This window comes from Dendrobates tinctorius, unplaced genomic scaffold, assembly GCF_039654945.1.
Source record: "Dendrobates tinctorius isolate UK_male_01 unplaced genomic scaffold, ASM3965494v1 ptg000097l, whole genome shotgun sequence".
Taxonomy (NCBI): Eukaryota; Metazoa; Chordata; class Amphibia; order Anura; family Dendrobatidae; genus Dendrobates; species Dendrobates tinctorius.
The window spans coordinates 25,037,944-25,056,387 of NW_027361765.1; the positions used below are offsets into that span (position 1 = coordinate 25,037,944).

General features: G+C 44.6%; 1 long non-coding RNA gene across 1 annotated transcript in view; it reads left to right on the forward strand.

The window, feature by feature from the left end:
• The first annotated feature begins 3,684 nt into the window (after positions 1-3,684).
• The window catches only part of LOC141099004 (uncharacterized), a 155,982-nt gene continuing 141,222 nt past the window's right edge, over positions 3,685-18,444 (forward strand). The window contains exon 1 of the long non-coding RNA XR_012234407.1: positions 3,685-3,725. This is a non-coding gene — a long non-coding RNA (uncharacterized lncRNA). The remainder of the gene's footprint in view (positions 3,726-18,444) is intronic.

Below are 18,444 nucleotides of genomic sequence, written 5' to 3' on the forward strand. Positions count from 1 at the left end.
GTTTTTGTCCAGGCCATATTTGTGGCCATATTGTGGTAATTTTTTTCATTCACATTACCAGATTTTTGTCATTAATTTGATATTACTCTTTTTTGGGGTCTCTGTACACTATCCCTCCACTGTGCTTTCATGAGTCACTGTTTTTAGGCTACATTTATATGCTACCTGGTTCTCAATAAAGTTTTATGACTTTTTATACCGTAATATACTTTGGACTTCTTGCATTGTTAGTCCTTTTGGTTTATATTATTAAGCTTTTTGTGTGCCGTATCTCTGTGATTTAACTGCATAAAAATTCAAAGTTGGAAAATTGCGAAATTTTCAAAATTTTCGCCAAATTTCTGTTTTTTTCACAAATAAACGCAAGTTATGTGAATGAAATTTTACCACTATCATGAAGTACAATATGTCATGAAAAAACAATGTCAGAATCACCGGGATCCATGGAAGCATTTCAGAGTTATTACCTCATAAAGGGACAGTGGTCAGAATTGTAAAAATTGGCCTGGTCATGAACGTACAAGCCACCCTTGGGGGTTAAGGGGTTAAAAATAGTTAGTAGCATAACTTCTTTGTCATACAGGCCTCATCCACACTCAAGCAATTCTTTTTTCTGTGACTAACATGATACAACACGCCAGGGCCGGACTGGGACTAAAATTCAGCCCTGGCATTTGAAGTTACACAAGCCCACTAGTCACATGGTGACTATATAATATGTTTGTACACTTGTAGGTTACAAGAAGTGAGAGGAGATTAACGCGACTATATAACATGTAGTCAGAGCTGCGCCCAGTATTTCAGCTCAGTCCTATTTATTGCTTTTAGGTACAGTACTCCTCCCAAAGCTCTGTCCCCTTTTGTATGCATGGTGACAGAATTCCTGGCAGAACTGCTATCCATTGGGCAACCAGACCCCCTGGTCATAGCTGCCCCTATCATACCTCCCAACTTTTGAGGAAGGAAAAGAGGGACAAAGACTGCGCCGCTGCAAATTTTAGGCCACGCCCGGCCACACCCATTCCACAACTAGTCACACCCATGTCCACGCCTAATTGCACCCATTTAGCACTGCTGATCACACTGACTTGTACTGAGGGCACAGTGGCTGGCATTATGGGCACACTGACTGGCACTAAGGAAGAGAGAAAACAGAGAGAGAGAGAAAAAAGAAAAAAGAGAAAGAAAGAAAGAGGGGAAAGAAAGAAAGAAAAGAGAGAGACAGAGAAAGAACAGAGCGAGAAAGAACAGAGAGAGAAAGAAAGAGGGGAAAGAAAGAAAGAACAGAGAGAGACAGAGAAAGAATAGAGAGAGAAAGAAGTAAAGAAAGAACAGAGAAAGAAAGAGAGGAAAGAAAGAACAGAGAGAGAGAAAGAAAAAAGAAAGATTAGAGAGAGAAAGAACAGAGAGAGAAAGAAAATGAGGGAAAGACAGAACAGAGAATGAGAAAGAAAGAACAGAGAAAGAAAAAGAGAGAAAGAAATAAAGAAAGATTCTATAAAGATACTATAGCAGCCTGGCTCCCATTGTAGTGCCTACCTGAGCCTCCCGATGCAGTACATATCATGATCCGCTCACATGGCCGGCATCCCCGATTTCAAGGCGATCCTGCTGTCTGCGCTGTCGGAGGACACGGTGATGGATCTGAAGCATTCCTGGTTCTGTTACAATCTCCTCAAGAAATTATCTCATTTCCGGTCAGCTTCAAGCACATCACTTCAGGTGGAACGTCATGTGTGTGTTTTAAAATGCTCCTCGGGGCTCCGCCGTGTACTCCTGTGTCCGTGGGAAAAGCACGCTTTGTATGCTTCGTACACACTTGGCTCCGCTCCGTACATCCCGTACACATATGTCTCCACGCCGCACACACACGACTCCGCTCCGTATACCCCATACACATGCGGCTCCACTCCGTACACCAAGTACACACGCGGCTCCGCTCCGCACACCTCGTACACACGGCTCCGCTTCGTACACCTCGTACACGCAGCTCCGTTCCATACACCTCATACACACGCGGCTCTGCTCCATACACCTCGTACACACACGCCTCTGCTCCGTACACCTCGTACACACACGGCTCTACTCCGTACACCTCGTACACACACGGCTCTGCTCCGTACACCTCGTACACACGGCTCTGCTCCATACACCTCGTACACACGGCTCTGCTCCATACACCTCGTACACACGGCTCTGCTCCGTACACCTCGTACACATGGCTCCGCTTCGTACACCTCGTACTCATGCGGCTCCGCTCAGTACACCTCGTACACGCGGCTCCGTTCCGTACATGCAGCTCTGTTCCGTACACCTCGTACACACACAGCTCCGCTCCATACACCTTGTACACACACGGCTCCGCTCCATACACCTTGTACATACACGGCTCTGCTCCGTACACCTCGTACACACGCGACTTCGCTCCGTACACCTCGTACACACGCGGCTCCGCTCCGTACACCTCGTACACACGCGGCTCCGCTCCATACACCTCGTACACACGCGGCTCCGCTCCGTACACCTCGTACACACGCGGCTCTGCTCCGTACACCTCATACACACGCGGCTCCGCTCCGTACACCTCGTACACACGCGGCTCCGCTCCGTACACCTCGTACACACGCAGCTCCGCTCCGTACACCTCGTACACACGCGGCTCCGCTCCGTACACCTCGTACACACGGCTCCACTTCGTACACCTCGTACTCATGCGGCTCCGTTCCGTACACGCGGCTCTGTTCCGTACACCTCGTACACACACGGCTCCGCTCCGTACACCTCGTACACACACGGCTCCGCTCCGTACACCTCGTACACGAGGCTCCGTTCCGTACACGCGGCTCTGTTCCGTACACGCGGCTCTGTTCCGTACACCTCGTACACACACGGCTCCGCTCCGTACACCTCGTACACACACGGCTCCGCTCCGTAAACCTCGTACACACACGGCTCCGCTCCGTACACCTCGTATACACACGGCTCCGCTCCGTACACCTCGTACACACACGTCTCCGCTCCATACACCTTGTATACACACGGCTCCGCTCCGTACACCTCGTACACACGCGGCTCCGCTCCGTACACCTACACCTCGTACACACGCGGCTCCACTCTGTACACCTCGTACACACGCGGCTCTGCTCCGTACACCTTGTACACACGCGGCTCCGCTCCGTACACCTCATACACACACGGCTCCGCTCCGTACACCTCGTACACACACGGCTCTGCTCCGTACACCTCGTACACACACGGCTCCGCTCCGTACACCTCGTACACACACGGCTCCGCTCCGTACACCTCATACACATACGGCTCCGTACACCTCGTACACACACGGCTCCGCTCCGTACACCTCATACACATACGGCTCCGCTCCGTACACCTCGTAGACACACATGGCTCCGCTCCGTACACCTCATACACATACGGCTCCACTCAGTACACCCCATACACATACAGCTCTGCTACATCTACCCTGTAAACCCCTCCTGACCCCACACATACTTATCTCATCCAGCACCATGACAACAGCCAACAGCACCGCAGACACCAAGAGGCAAGGCTGAGCGCACAGGACCTGTGATGAGGTCACAGGAGGGGCGGAGTCAGGGGTCACATGATCAGGGGTCTGGACAAAGGCTCCTGATCATGTGACCCCTGACTCCTCCCCTCCTGTGACCTCATCACAGGTCCTGCGAACAGAGAAGGCAAGCGACACTGTGAGTGGCTGCGGGGGGGGTGTCTCATGCTACGGCGAGGATGGGGTGTGTGGGGGGGCGTGGTGGCTTATCTCCCTGCAGTGCGGGAGGAACTTGGAAACTATCACCGCCGTGCCGCAGAGGGCCGGCGGCAGGAGCCACAGTGGCCGCAGCCGCTGGCAAGCAGCCAGATGATCGGGCGCTGCCACCCGCGGCCCACATGACAGTGGCCCAGCGGGAAAATGCCCGGTTGGTTATATTGCCAATCCGGGCCTGCAACACGCCATATTTCAACTTTGAATTTACTGTTGCTGAAATTCAGCTGTTTGCAGAAATGGTGCAAAGTTTAAAATCTAATATTTTTTGCTAATACTGTGGTCCTACCACACTATCTGAGCAACATGACTGGGAAAAAAGGAGGCCGTGGTGGAAGAGGAATTAGGCTTGGTGTTCAAGGTGTATGTGGGGTAGGTGGTAATGTTTGTGAAAGCACTAGTGAATAGAGATGAGCGAATATTTCAATATTTGGTTCGGATTAGGTTAGCCGAATTTGCAATATTCACCGATTAATTTGTCGAATATTCACCAAACATAGCTGAACGCTATTCACCTCAATGGGGGGCAAAAACAAATGCATGCACAACACCTTATAACGGCCCAAAATGCTGCCAAAACACATCAAATGAGGGACAGACACCAGGAAAGTGGCCTCAATTCACCCACAGTGCAGATTTTAGCATGGCACTGCCGCAAACAGCCAGGCATGAGGTAGCGGGGTCTGGGACAGCATTTACAGCTTTCAATTGAACATCACACTAAGATGAGGTGGGTTAGGGATTGGTGTAGGGCCTCTTTGCTGGGAGCCCCGATACTACATGCAACACCTCTACCTGCTTTCATGCTGAACCACACTCAAGTGGCACAAAATATCAGTTTTCTAGACTACCATTGTCTGAAAAATTTAAGGATAGTAACAAGGGTAGTTGAGTACAAGGAAGTGAAGGCCTGATGGTCTCAGAGGCCTACTGCTACAGGCAACATGCATGACGGTGACCCAACCAGGAGTTGACACATTTACAAAAATTATTGGCAGACACCACCAAAGTGGTATCAATTTCACCACAGCACAAATAGTATAATAGGGACCGACAAGTCTTTCACTACACCCAACCCAGCAGATGGACACCCAATCAGGAGTGTTCGCATTTAATGAAATGAAGGCCTTACACCACAGAAGTGGCATCAATTTCACCACAGTAGAAATAGTATAATAGGGACTCACAGGTCTTCCGCCCCACTCAATCAAGCAGATGGACACCCAACCAGGAGTGTTCACATTTCCAAAAATTATTTGCAGACACCACCAAAGTGGCAACAATTTCACCACAGTAGAAATAGTATAATAGGGACCAATAGGTCTTCCACTAAATCCAATCCAGCAGATGGACACTAGTGTTGAGCATTCCGATACCGCAAGTATCGGGTATCGGCCGATACTTGCTGTATCGGAATTCCGATACCGACTTCCGATATTTTTTCAATATCGGAATTCGGCATCGGAATCGGAAGTTCAGTTGATTGACGGCCTGACGTCATCATGATGCGCGGTGTGTGCGCATCATGATGCGCCGTCATTTTGGGCCTTCCGGGGGTCTCTGCCGGCCTGCCGGGGGTCTCTGCCGGCCTGCCGGGGGGCTGTGCCGGCCTGCCGGGGGGCTGTGTGGACTGCCCGGGGTCTCTGCCGGCCTGCCGGGGGGCTGTGCACCCTGTGGGGGTCTGTACCGGCCTGCCGGGGGGCTGTGCCGGCCTGCCGGGGGGCTGTGCTGATGTCCGGGGGTCTGTGCAAGCATCGTCCGATGGGACTACAAGTCCCATCGGGCGATGCCTGCTACCATGACAGTGATTGACACATTAGCCAATGATGGGACAGTAGTAGTCCCATCATCCGGCTAATGTGTTAAATGTTAAAAAAAAAAAAAAAAAAAAAAATACTACATACATACTACATGCATGCTACATACATACTACATGCTACATACATACTACATATATACTACATGCATGCTACATACATACTACATGCTACATACATACTACATGCTACATACATACTACATATATACTACATACATACTACATACATGCTACATACATACTACATGCATGCTACATACATACTACATGCTACATACATACTACATATATACTACATACATACTACATACATGCTACATACATACTGCATGCTACATACATACTACATACATACTACATACATACTACATGCATGCTACATACATACTACATGCTACATACATACCACATACATACTACATGCATGCTACATGCATACTACATGCTACATACATACCACATACATACTACATACATGCTACATATATACTACATGCATGCTACATACATACTACATACATACCACATATATACTACATACATACAATACATACATAGACATACAGTACATATAACATAGAGTAACATACTTACCAATACTTGTCACATTGTTCCCCGAAGCCATTGTCTTTCCGGAATAAATATTAACATAACAAACCACAAAAATACTCACCCACGATCCGAAGCAGTCCACGAGTGTGTCCCACGACGATCTTGGGTAGAGAACTGCAGCATCAGATGATGCTGCCGTTCTCTACGGGCTGCAGGAATCCAATGACGGAAGGTAGGTATCCTTCCGCACTGTATTCCTCCGCCACTTAAAAAAAAAAAAGTCCCTAGTCTCACTTTATGCCATTGCTGCGTGGGAATTTCCCACACAGCAATGGCATAAAGTGAGACTAGGGACTTTTTTTTTTTTAAGTGGCGGAGGAATACAGTGCGGAAGGATACCTACCTTCCGTCATTGGATTCCTGCAGCCAGTAGAGAACGGCAGCAACAGCTGATGCTGCAGTTCTCTACCCAAGATCGTTGTGGGACACACTCGTGGACTGCTTCGGATCGTGGGTGAGTATTTTTGTGGTTTGTTATGTTAATATTTATTCCGGAAAGACAATGGCTTCGGGGAACAATGTGACAAGTATTGGTAAGTATGTTACTCTATGTTATATGTACTGTATGTCTATGTATGTATTGTATGAATGTATTGTATGTATGTAGTATATATGTGGTATGTATGTAGCATGTAGTATGTATGTAGTATGTATGTAGTATATATGTAGTATGTATGTAGCATGCAGTATGTATGTAGCATGTAGTATATATGTAGTATGTATGTAGCATGCATGTAGTATATATGTAGTATGTATGTAGCATGCATGTAGTATATATGTAGTATGTATGTAGCATGTAGTATGTATGTAGCATGCATGTAGTATATATGTAGTATGTATGTAGCATGTAGTATGTATGTAGCATGCATGTAGTATATATGTAGCATGCATGTAGTATGTATGTAGCATGCATGTAGTATGTATATGGTATGTATGTAGCATGTAGTATGTATGTAGCATGCATGTAGTATATATGTGTTATGTATGTGGTATGTATGTAGCATGCATGTAGTATGTATGTAGCATGCATGTAGTATGTATGTAGTATATATGTAGTATGTATGTAGCATGTAGTATGTATGTAGTATGTATGTAGCATGCATGTAGCATGCAGTATGTATGTAGCATGCATGTAGTATATATGTAGTATGTATGTAGCATGTAGTATGTAGCATGCATGTAGTATATATGTAGTATGTAGCATGTAGTATGTATGTAGCATGCATGTAGTATATATGTGTTATGTATGATGCATGTAGCATGCATGTAGTATGTATGTAGCATGCAGTATGTATGTAGCATGCATGTAGTATATATGTAGTATGTATGTTGCATGTAGTATGAATGTAGCATGTATGTAGTATGCATGTTGTATGTATGTAGCATGTAATTTTTTTTTTTTTTTTTTTTAACATTTAACACATTAGCCGGATGATGGGACTACTACTGTCCCATCATTGGCTAATGTGTCAATCACTGTCATGGTAGCAGGCATCGCCCGATGGGACTTGTAGTCCCATCGGACGATGCCTGCACAGACCCCCGGAGCCTGCACAGACCACCGGCAGGCCGGCACAGCCCCCCGGCAGGCCGGCACAGCCCCCCGGAGCCTGCACAGCCCCCCGGCAGGCCGGCACAGCCCCCCGGCAGGCCGGCACAGCCCCCCGGAGCCTGCACAGACCACCGGCAGGCCGGCACAGACCACCGGAGCCTGCACAGACCCCCTGGCAGGCCGGCACAGCCCCCCGAAAGGCCCGTACAGACCCCAGAGAGGCTGTACAAGGGCAGGAAAGGGTTTTTCTTATTCCGATACCGGAAGTCCCATAGACTTGAATGGGACTTCCGGTATCGGAATCGGCGATACCGATACTTTTTTTAAAGATCGGCCGATACCATCCGATACGATACTTTGAAGTATCGGACGGTATCGCTGAACTCTAATGGACACCCAACCAGGAGTGTTCACATTTAAGCATATGAGGGCCTTACACGACAGAAGTGGCATCAATTTCACAAGAGTAGAAATAGTATAATAGGGATGGACAGGTCTTCTATTACACCCAATCTAACAGATTGACACTCAAGCAGGAGTGTTCACATTTCCAAAAATTACTGGCAGACACCACAAAAGTGGCATCAATTTCACCAGAGTAGAACTAATATAATGGGCATCGATACCTCTTCCACTTCAGCCAACGCAGCAGATGTAGACCCAACCAGGAGTGTTTACATTTCCAAAAATTACTGGCAGACACTGCAAAAGTGGCATCAATTTCACCACAATATAGATAGTATAATAGGAACCGACAGGTCTTCTACTACACCCAATCCAGCAGATGGGCACCCAACCTGTAGTTTTCACATTTTAAAAAATGAGGGCCTGACACCACCGACTTGGAATAACTGTCACAAGAATAGAAATAGTATAATTGGGACCAACACCAAAGATTTTTCATGAAGCCCCAGATCGATGTTGATTGACAGTCATTTTGTATTTCTTCCATTTTCTTACTATTGCACCTACAGTTTTCTCCTTCTCACCCAGCATCTTACATATGGTTTAGTAGCCTATTCAAGCTTTGTGCAGGTCTATGATCTTGTCCCTGACATCATTAGAAAGCTCTTTGGTCTTGCCCATGTTGTAGAGGTTAAAGTCTGACTGAGTCTTGTATATAGGTGATTATGTAAGACAGCTGTCTTGAATGCAGGTAATGAGTTGATTAAGAGCATCTAACTGGCCTGTAGGAGATAGAACTTTTAATGGCTGGTAGGGGATCAAATACTTATTTCTCACTGTAATATTCAAATAAATTTATATAATTTATACAATGTGATTTTCTGGATTTTATTTTTGATATTCTATCTCTCAATGTTAAAATTAACCTACCCTTAAAATTATAGACTGTTAATGTCTTTGTCAGTGGGAAAACTTACAAAATCAGCACGGGATCAAATAATTATTTCCTTCACTGTGTGTAGGAGATGTGTTCTGCTCAGAAGAGAGCCAAGTGTCTCTGATATTGTCTTTGCTAGTGCTTTATATGCATATAGATAATTATATATAGGTTGTTATTACCTTTAAGGGTTAGGAATAACGTGTGTCCAGAGCTGTGTCTAGTATCTGACTGTGCTTCCATCAGCCCCAAAGCACATTTCATGTATACTTCCTCAGGTAACGTGATTCTCTTTTCTTACATGGGATAACATAGAGGCCACTTCTTGATATTCATCAAGATTTGTAGAATCTATTGATAGACCATTGGGTCATCTAACAGAGATGTGTTCATTTTCCATGTCCATTTATTGAGGTTTTGAAGAAGGAAGAGAGACAGAGTCCATATCTGCATGTTGTAAGAATTCAATATCTTTATGTTTAATAAAAAAATAATCCCGCCTAGAATAGGAATCATGAACCAAGGAAAAAAAAAGAGTAATCCTTATCTCCCAGCTGTAGTTGTTGCCATGGGTCAATTAGTTGATGATCATGTAACCAGCGTCGGACTGGAGCACCTTGGGCCCACCAGAGAAAATTATTCTTGGGGCAAACTATGTAGCTACATAGAAATAAATACAAGACCACCAATTGCTTTACTTGCATCATGTTTCCAGCTAAAAAATATACTAGAAGGTGGGTAAAGCAAAAGGAGAGTGAAAAAAGAGAAGTAGAATGAGGTCAGTCAGAGAAGGTTGAGGAAGGGAGGCAGAGGGGGATAAACATACAGACCCCCTAGGAGGAGAGGTAAAGAGTTTCAAAGAGAAGAACTCCAGAAAGCAAAGTACCCCAGGAATCTGGGGATTGAGGGGAATGCAGAAAACTACGCGGATGTGCCGCACATACGGTACCTCACACATAAGTTCACAATAAGCATTAGAGTTTTACCAAACAAAACATCCCCCCTCTTAATGGAAATAAAGGGTTAGCCATCATCTTTATTTAACCAAAATCAAGTGGGCACCATCAACACATGATAGAAGTGGGATCACTCATTTGCATGAAAAATCATTGAAACCACAAAAGAGAGAGAAAGTACATACATAGACTAAGGATCACCACAAAATATGAAAAAATACCAAAGTTTTTATTTTCAGACCAGAAAAAACACACGTTTAAAAACATTTAAAACCGTCCACAAGAATATACATTATTGATCCAAAATCAAGAATATCATATTTGACAAAGTCTCCACTGGCTACAAAATCTCTTAATATACAGAGTAGAGTTGAGCGAAATGGGTCGAAAAATTCAAAAGTCGCCGACTTTCGCCAAAGTCGGGTTTCATGAAACGAAACCCGACCTTAGCGTGAGGTCGGCCACGAGGTCGGCGACCATCGCGCCAAAGTCGCTTTTCAAAAGATGCTTTTGCGCCCTTTTTCAGCCAATCAGGAAGAACGGACACTGTGGGCAACGTGATGACATAGGCAGTGGTTACCACCATGTTTGTGAAGGGCATGCAAGTGATTGACTTGCTTTGTGTGGAGTCACAGGGGGTATAAAAGGGCGTGCACGCCGACCGCCATGTTACTTATGCTGATTTCAGAATAGGGATAGCTGCTGCTTCTGCTGATTCTGTAGGGAGAGCGTTAGGCAGGGAAGAAGATACCAAAACTACTTCTGCTGCTAGCGATTTTGCCTGTACAACACACCAGTTACTGTGCAGTGCAAGGGGAGGCTATATTTCGGTGCATCAGCTCTGTTGGTTATTAGGCTGCCTTTTAAGGCTCCCTGAAGGCTGCGTTGCTGTTTTCATACTGCTGAGCAAACTGCTTTTTTCAAAGCAATCAAAATTTTATTGTTTTGTCCTGGTGAGTTACTGAGCGTTGATTTTTTCACACACCGTACAACGGTGTACGCTCCTCACACAGTACCGTGTACCGGCTGTTATCACGGCCAAATTGAAGCTATCTACGTGTGTGACTCTGTAAGGAAAAGTCGAGGAGTTTGTCCGTTCTTACAGACCTACACCTTATAGTTTTGTCCGTTTTTCAAACTGTTTAGTATATTTGCTGTTTGATTACATTCAAAACTAGAGAGAGACAGCATGTGTCAGTCCGTATACAAAAACACGGAGCTTGACAATTTTACATACACCGTACAGCGGTGTACGTGCACGCTCCTCTCTCAGTACCGTGTAACGGCTGTTATCACGGCCAAATTGAAGCTATCTACGTCTGTGCCTCTGTAAGGAAAAGTCGAGGAGTTTGTCCGTTCATACAGACCAACACTCTAGGGAGATTCCAATTCTGCCCAATTCTATATACACCTTGTAGTTAGTCATACACTAGGCAATTTCTGCCTGTCACATTGCGGTGTAATCTGTCCTGGGCCAGAGACAATAGTTCAGCGTCCTCCAATCTACATTGAGATTCAAATTCTCACCAATACTCTATACAGCTTTTGCCTTCTCATACACCAGCCAATTTCTGCCTGTCACATTGCGGTGTAATCTATACTGGGCCTGAGACAATACTTCAGCGTCCTCCAATCTACATTGAGATTCAAATTCTCACCAATACTCTATACAGCTTTTGCTTTCTCATACACCAGCCAATTTCTGCCTGTCACATTGCGGTGTAATCTATACTGAGCCTGTGACAATAGTTCAGCGTCCTCCAATCTACAGTGAGATTAAAATTCTCACCAATACTCTATACAGCTTCTGCCTTCTCATACACCTGCCAATTTCTGCCTGTCACATAGCGGTGTAATCTATACTGGGCCTGAGACAATAGTTCAGTGTCCTCCAATCTACATTGAGATTCAAATTCTCACCAATACTCTATACAGCTTCTGCCTTCTCATACACCTGCCAATTTCTGCCTGTCACATAGCGGTGTAATCTATACTGGGCCTGAGACAATAGTTCAGGGTCCTCCAATCTACAATGAGATTCAAATTCTCACCAATACTCTATACAGCTTTTGCCTTCTTATACAACAGCCAATTTCTGCCTGTCACATTGCGGTGTAATCTATACTGGGCCTGAGACAATAGTTCAGCGTCCTCCTATCTACATTGAGATTCAAATTCTCACCAATACTCTATACAGCTTTTGCCTTCTCATACACCAGCCAATTTCTGCCTGTCACATAGCGGTGTAATCTATACTGGGCCTGAGACAATAGTTCAGCATCCTCCAATCTACAGTGAGATTCAAATTCTCACCAACACTCTATAGACCCTTTACCTTTTTTACAGTACCATATAGCTGTTGTTATTTTGGGTACCTTTTTAAAAAAAATGAAGAAGTATGGTGGAAGAGGCCGTGGAAGTGGGCGGGGGTTGCCAGCTGGTCCTGATGGTGGTGGTGCTTCTGCTGGTTGTGGCAAAAGCACAATAGCACCTAAGGCAGGAGGTGGTGAGCCGGCGTCATTGTCTGGCTCCACAAGGCCTCGTAGGCTCCCTTTTCTGGGAGTAGGTAAACTGCTTTTAAAGCCGGAGCTTCAGGAACAAGTTTTGGCTTACATTGCTGACACAGCCTCCAGCTCTATCGCCTATTCTTCTGAAGTTTCAAAAAATAAAAGCACTGAGTAATCATTGGAGGCTCCTGGTCAGGAACAACACCTTTCCTTGTGTCCTTCACCCCTACCAAAAGTGAAGGATGTGGCAGGCCACACTACCGATTACTCCATGGAGCTCTTTTCACATACCATGCCTGGGTTAGCAAGTCAAATCATGAATTCCCCAGTCCAAGATGAATCTGACATGGAGTGCACTGATGCACAGCCACTGCTAGATTTATCGTCCTCGCAGTGTACTGAGCCAGAAGCTGACCCTGATGAAACTCAGGTGCCCCTTCCCGCATACTATACCACCATACACGGTGACACAGAGGAAGGTGCACATGACATTGAAGAGGAGGTAATGGATGACCCAGTTGTTGACCCAGATTGGCATCCATTGGGGAAAGAGGGTGCCACTGCCAATAGCTCAGAAGAGGAGGAGGAGCATCGGCAGCAGGCATCGACATCGCAACAGCTGTTATCTGGCAGGCCTGGAGCAGTCCAAAAACAGTTTACAAAAAGCAAAAGAGTTGCAGAACAGCTTGGCCAGACGGTCAAAATAGTACAGCGTGCAAGGCCTCAAAATGTCTTCCATAGTAGGAAGAGTGCAGTGTGGCACTTTTTTGAACAAAATCCTAATGATCAGGCAAAGGTTATCTGTAAGAAGTGCGCAAAGACCTTTAGCCGAGGGAAAAATCTGAGAAATTTGAATACCAGTTGCATGCTTAGACAAAAACCGCGCGCCGATAGGCTCATCTTTCATCGTTTTTAAGAAATCTCAAGATGGAAGAGGCCAGGAGCCATTTGGTGAGCTGCATTTCTTGCTACATGTTCACAGATTTACCAGTGGAAAAGCCAAACTTCACATGCCACAAATGCAAGCTTGTGTCCCTGTTGGAGGAGAAGTTGCAAAATCTCGAAGAGAGGTTAGCTACGTTGAAGATCATTAAGGAAGGTGAAGAGTTCTTGGACAGAGCAGAATTATCTCTTCATGTTACAGAAAGAGAAGAAATTCGAAGTGCACCTGAAGAAACAGAGGAATGGAGACATGTGACCCAGAGAAGTAGGAGGATCAGGAGGCAGTCAGCACCCATACTGCTCAGAAACCAGTACCAGGCTCTCACGCAGGAAAACGATGAAGAAATACATCAGGATAAGACTTTGCCAACAAACAGCAACCTTGTACGCCCTCAGAGTCCTCCTGGATGGAGAAAGAAAAATGTTGTGAAGAAGAAACGGAGAGTGGTGGTCATGGGGGATTCCCTGCTGAGAGGAACAGAGGCCGCTATCTGCAGACCGGATATAACTACAAGAGAAATGTGCTGTCTTCCAGGTGCAAAAATTAAAGATGTGTCTGACAGGATATCAGGACTCTTCAGACCTACAGATGACTACCCATTCCTGCTACTACATGTGGGGACAAATGACACCGCAAGAAACGACCTGGAAACCATCTGCAGAGACTTTGAAGACTTAGGCAAGAAAGTGAAAGAACTGGGAGCGCAGGTGGTCTTCTCTTCCATCCTCCCAGTGGATGGCCATGGAACAAGGAGGTGGAATAAGATTCTGCAGGTGAACAACTGGCTACGTCGATGGTGCCGTCAGCAACGATTTGGATTTCTGGATCACGGAGTGAACTACTTATACGACGGACTACTTGCTAGAGATGGGGTGCACCTTACGAAGACTGGAAAGCATGTATTTGGAAGTCGCCTTGCTACACTTGTAAGGAGAGCTTTAAACTAGAACAACATGGGAAGGGAAGCAAAAGACCAGAAAAAGCCATACACCTGACAAATGCTATTGAGAACTCTGCTATTAGAAGTGGAAAGGAAGAACAAAGACGAAAGAATCTAATTAATAAAAATATTGGAGAAAGAGAAACCAATCACAAACTAAAATGTTTCTATACTAATGCACAAAGCATGGGCAACAAACAAGGAGAATTGGAACTACTAACACAGGAAAAGAAATATGATGTAATTGGAATCACTGAAACTTGGTGGGACAATACACATGATTGGAATACAAGACTAGAAGGATACAACTTATTTGCAAGAAACAGACTTGATAAACGAGGAGGGGGTGTCGCATTGTATGTTCAAAACGCGTATATCTGCACAGAGATTGAAGCTTCAGAGACTGGGAGTTCTGTGGAAACTGTTTGGGTAAGAATACAAGGACAGAACAATGGAAAGGACACCATTGTAGGCATTTACTACAGGCCGCCTGTGCAAGCCGAAGATATAGATGAACTCTTTATGCATCAGATGGCCAAGTTCTCCAAAAAATATGACATAGTTGTCATGGGAGATTTCAACTATCCAGACATTTGTTGGGAATCTCTCTCAGGCAAAACTAACAGGTCAAGGAAATTCTTATCCTCTCTTGCTGACAACTTTATCTTCCAAAAGGTAAGGGAGAAAACAAGGGGAACTGCTACCTTGGATCTAATCCTTATAAACAGGGAGGAAATGGTTGAGGAGGTAAAAGTGGCTGGGACCCTAGGAGGTAGCGACCATGCTATTTTAGAATTTTGGATAACTAGAGGTGGAAGACCTGTGAAGACTCAGACGTCAAGGTTAGATTTCAGAAAGGCAGATTTTAAGGGATTCAGAAAGAGAATTGGAGGGATCCAATGGCTGGATATCCTTAAAGACAAAAATGTCCAGGAAGGATGGGAAATCTTGAAAAATGAAATTCTCAAAGCACAGTTGTTAACAATTCCGAAAAGAGGGAAGAATAGGAAGCATTTAAGGAAACCAGGATGGATGAACACAGAACTTAAGCACATGCTAAAAAGGAAGAAAAAAATGTTTATAAAATGGAAAGAGGGAGGCATATCTAAAGAAGAATATAATGCTGTCTGCAGAACCTGCAGGGCACAATTCAGATTAGCTAAAGCTGAAAATGATCTGAGGCTTGCAAGAGATGTCAAAAGCAATAATAAAGGATTTTGGGGATATGTCAAAAGTAAAAGAAAAGTCAAAGATGCTATAGGATTTTTACAGGATGAAAATGATGAAATGGTAAGACAGGATGTTGAGAAGGCTGAACTTTTAAATTCCTATTTTGCATCTGTTTTCTCTCAGAAAGGAAATGCAACATCAACTGTTATTCACTGTCCTATTATGGGAATAGAAGAATCCAGGATATCTATAAACAGAAAGATAGTGAGGAAACACTTAGCTAACCTAAATGAATTCAAGTCTCCAGGTCCAGATGAATTACACCCCAGAGTACTGAAGGAGATAGCAGAAGAAATTTTTGAACCCCTCTCCATAATCTTTGAAAATTCTTGGAGAACAGGAGAAGTGCCAGAAGACTGGAGAAGAGCAAATGTTGTTCCTATCTTCAAAAAGGGGAAGAAGGTGGACCCAGGCAACTATAGGCCGGTGAGTCTGACTTCTATACCAGGAAAGATCTTTGAACAAATTATTAAACAACATGTATGTCAATACCTGGATAAGAATGAAGTGATTAAACAGAGTCAGCATGGGTTTCTAACTAATAAGTCATGTCAGACTAACTTAATTTCCTTCTATGACGGTATCACTGATTGGGTGGATCAAGGAAATGCTGTAGATATAGTATATCTTGACTTCAGCAAAGCATTTGACAAAGTCTCTCATACAATCCTTATTGAAAAAATGACTAAGTATGGAATGGACAAGGCAACTGTTAGGTGGATTCATAGCTGGCTTAGTGATCGGACCCAAAGAGTGGTCGTAAATGGCTGCACATCCAGTTGGAAGAATGTCTCAAGTGGGGTACCACAGGGCTCTGTCCTGGGCCCTGTATTGTTCAACATCTTTATCAACGATTTAGATGAAGGAATTGAGGGTAAACTGATTAAATTTGCTGATGACACAAAGCTAGGAGGGATAGCTAATACTAGAGAAGAGAGAGAGAGGATTCAAAAAGATTTAAATAAACTGGAGAAGTGGGCAGCAACTAACAGAATGGTTTTTAACAGGGAGAAATGCAAAGTACTACATCTGGGCAATAAAAATGAAAAAAGCATATATAGAATGGGAGGAATAGGGCTAAGTGACAGCACATGTGAAAAAGACTTGGGTATACTAATAGATCACAGACTGAATATGAGTCAACAGTGTGATGCAGCAGCAAAAAAGGCAAATGCAATTCTAGGATGTATTAACAGAAGCATACAGTCTAGATCACGTGAAGTCATTATTTCCCTCTACTCCTCTTTGGTCAGACCTCATCTGGAATATTGTGTCCAGTTTTGGGCACCAAATTTTAAAAAAGACATCAACAAACTGGAGCAAGTTCAGAAAAGAGCGACCAGAATGGTGACCGGTCTGCAAACCCTGTCTTATGAGGAAAGGTTGCAGGATTTGGGAATGTTTAGTTTGCAAAAGAGAAGACTGAGAGGAGACTTAATAGCTGTCTACAAATATCTAAAGGGCTGTCACATTGTAGAAGGATCAACTTTATTCTCATTTGCACAAGGAAAGACTAGAAGCAATGGGATGAAACTGAATGGGAAGAGACACAGATTAGATATTAGAAAAAACTTTTTGACAGTTAGAGTGATCAATGAGTGGAACAGGCTGCCACGAGAAGTGGTGAGTTCTCCTTCAATAGAAGTCTTCAAACAGAGGCTGGACAGACATCTGACTGGGATGATTTAGCGAATCCTGCTTTGAGCAGGGGGTTGGACCAGATGGCCCAGGAGGTCCCTTCCAACTCTACGATTCTATGATTTAACCAACATGCACTTGAAAACGTGGACGGACTACCAAACCTCACGTACCACATGTGCAACTGCTCCTAAAGAAGGTAGTCAGCAACGCTACATTGTTTCCCCCACTGTAAGCCCACCGTTTAGCACACCAGCAGCAGCAAATGTTGAGGTGTCGTCGCAAGGCCAAAGCAGTCAGGGAATCACAATGTTATATCAACGAAAGACTGAATCTAGGCCATCAGAAAGAACACCAACTCCATCACCATCATCAACCCTCTCTCAGTCCGCCATGTCCACCGCTAGTTCCACCATATACAAAACAAAAAACAAAAAAAAATGAATTCAGATTTGTTTTTTATTCATTTCATTGTGCATTCAGTGTATATATGGGTGTGACCGCCCTTTTTCTGAGTTGGGAAAGCCATCCAGTCTGGCCTAAGCTGTTACTAGTGGTTCAGCCGCTCGATCCTTATTCACATTCACGTCACTTGGCAAGTGAAAAGGTTTTAAATACTAGAGTAGGGACTGTCCCACAAGGGTTGCCGTGACGTGGCGGGATGGCTTGTACATTATTTTGATCAAAATTATGTTTACTAAATACCCTTATTATTATTATTACCTTCATGCATTATTTGCAGTATATTTTTTACTTTTTAGTTCAGGATATTTGTGTTTTTTGCTTTTTGTTTTCTCTAGTTCCACCATATGCAGCTCTCAAGTCCAGCTCACCTTACCAGAGACTATGAGTAGGACAAGAAAGTACTCATCCTCTCATCCGTGTACACTGGGTTTGAACGCCCACATTGCCAAACTAATCTCGTTAGAGATGATGCCCTACCGGTTGGTTCAAAGCGCAGCTTTCCGCAAACTCATGGCCTACGCAGTACCACGCTATGACCTACCCAGTCGCCACTTCTTTTGTCGCAAAGCCATCCCAGCCCTCCACCTTCATGTGAAAGACCACATTGTCCATATACTCAAGCAATCAGTGAGTGGAAAGGT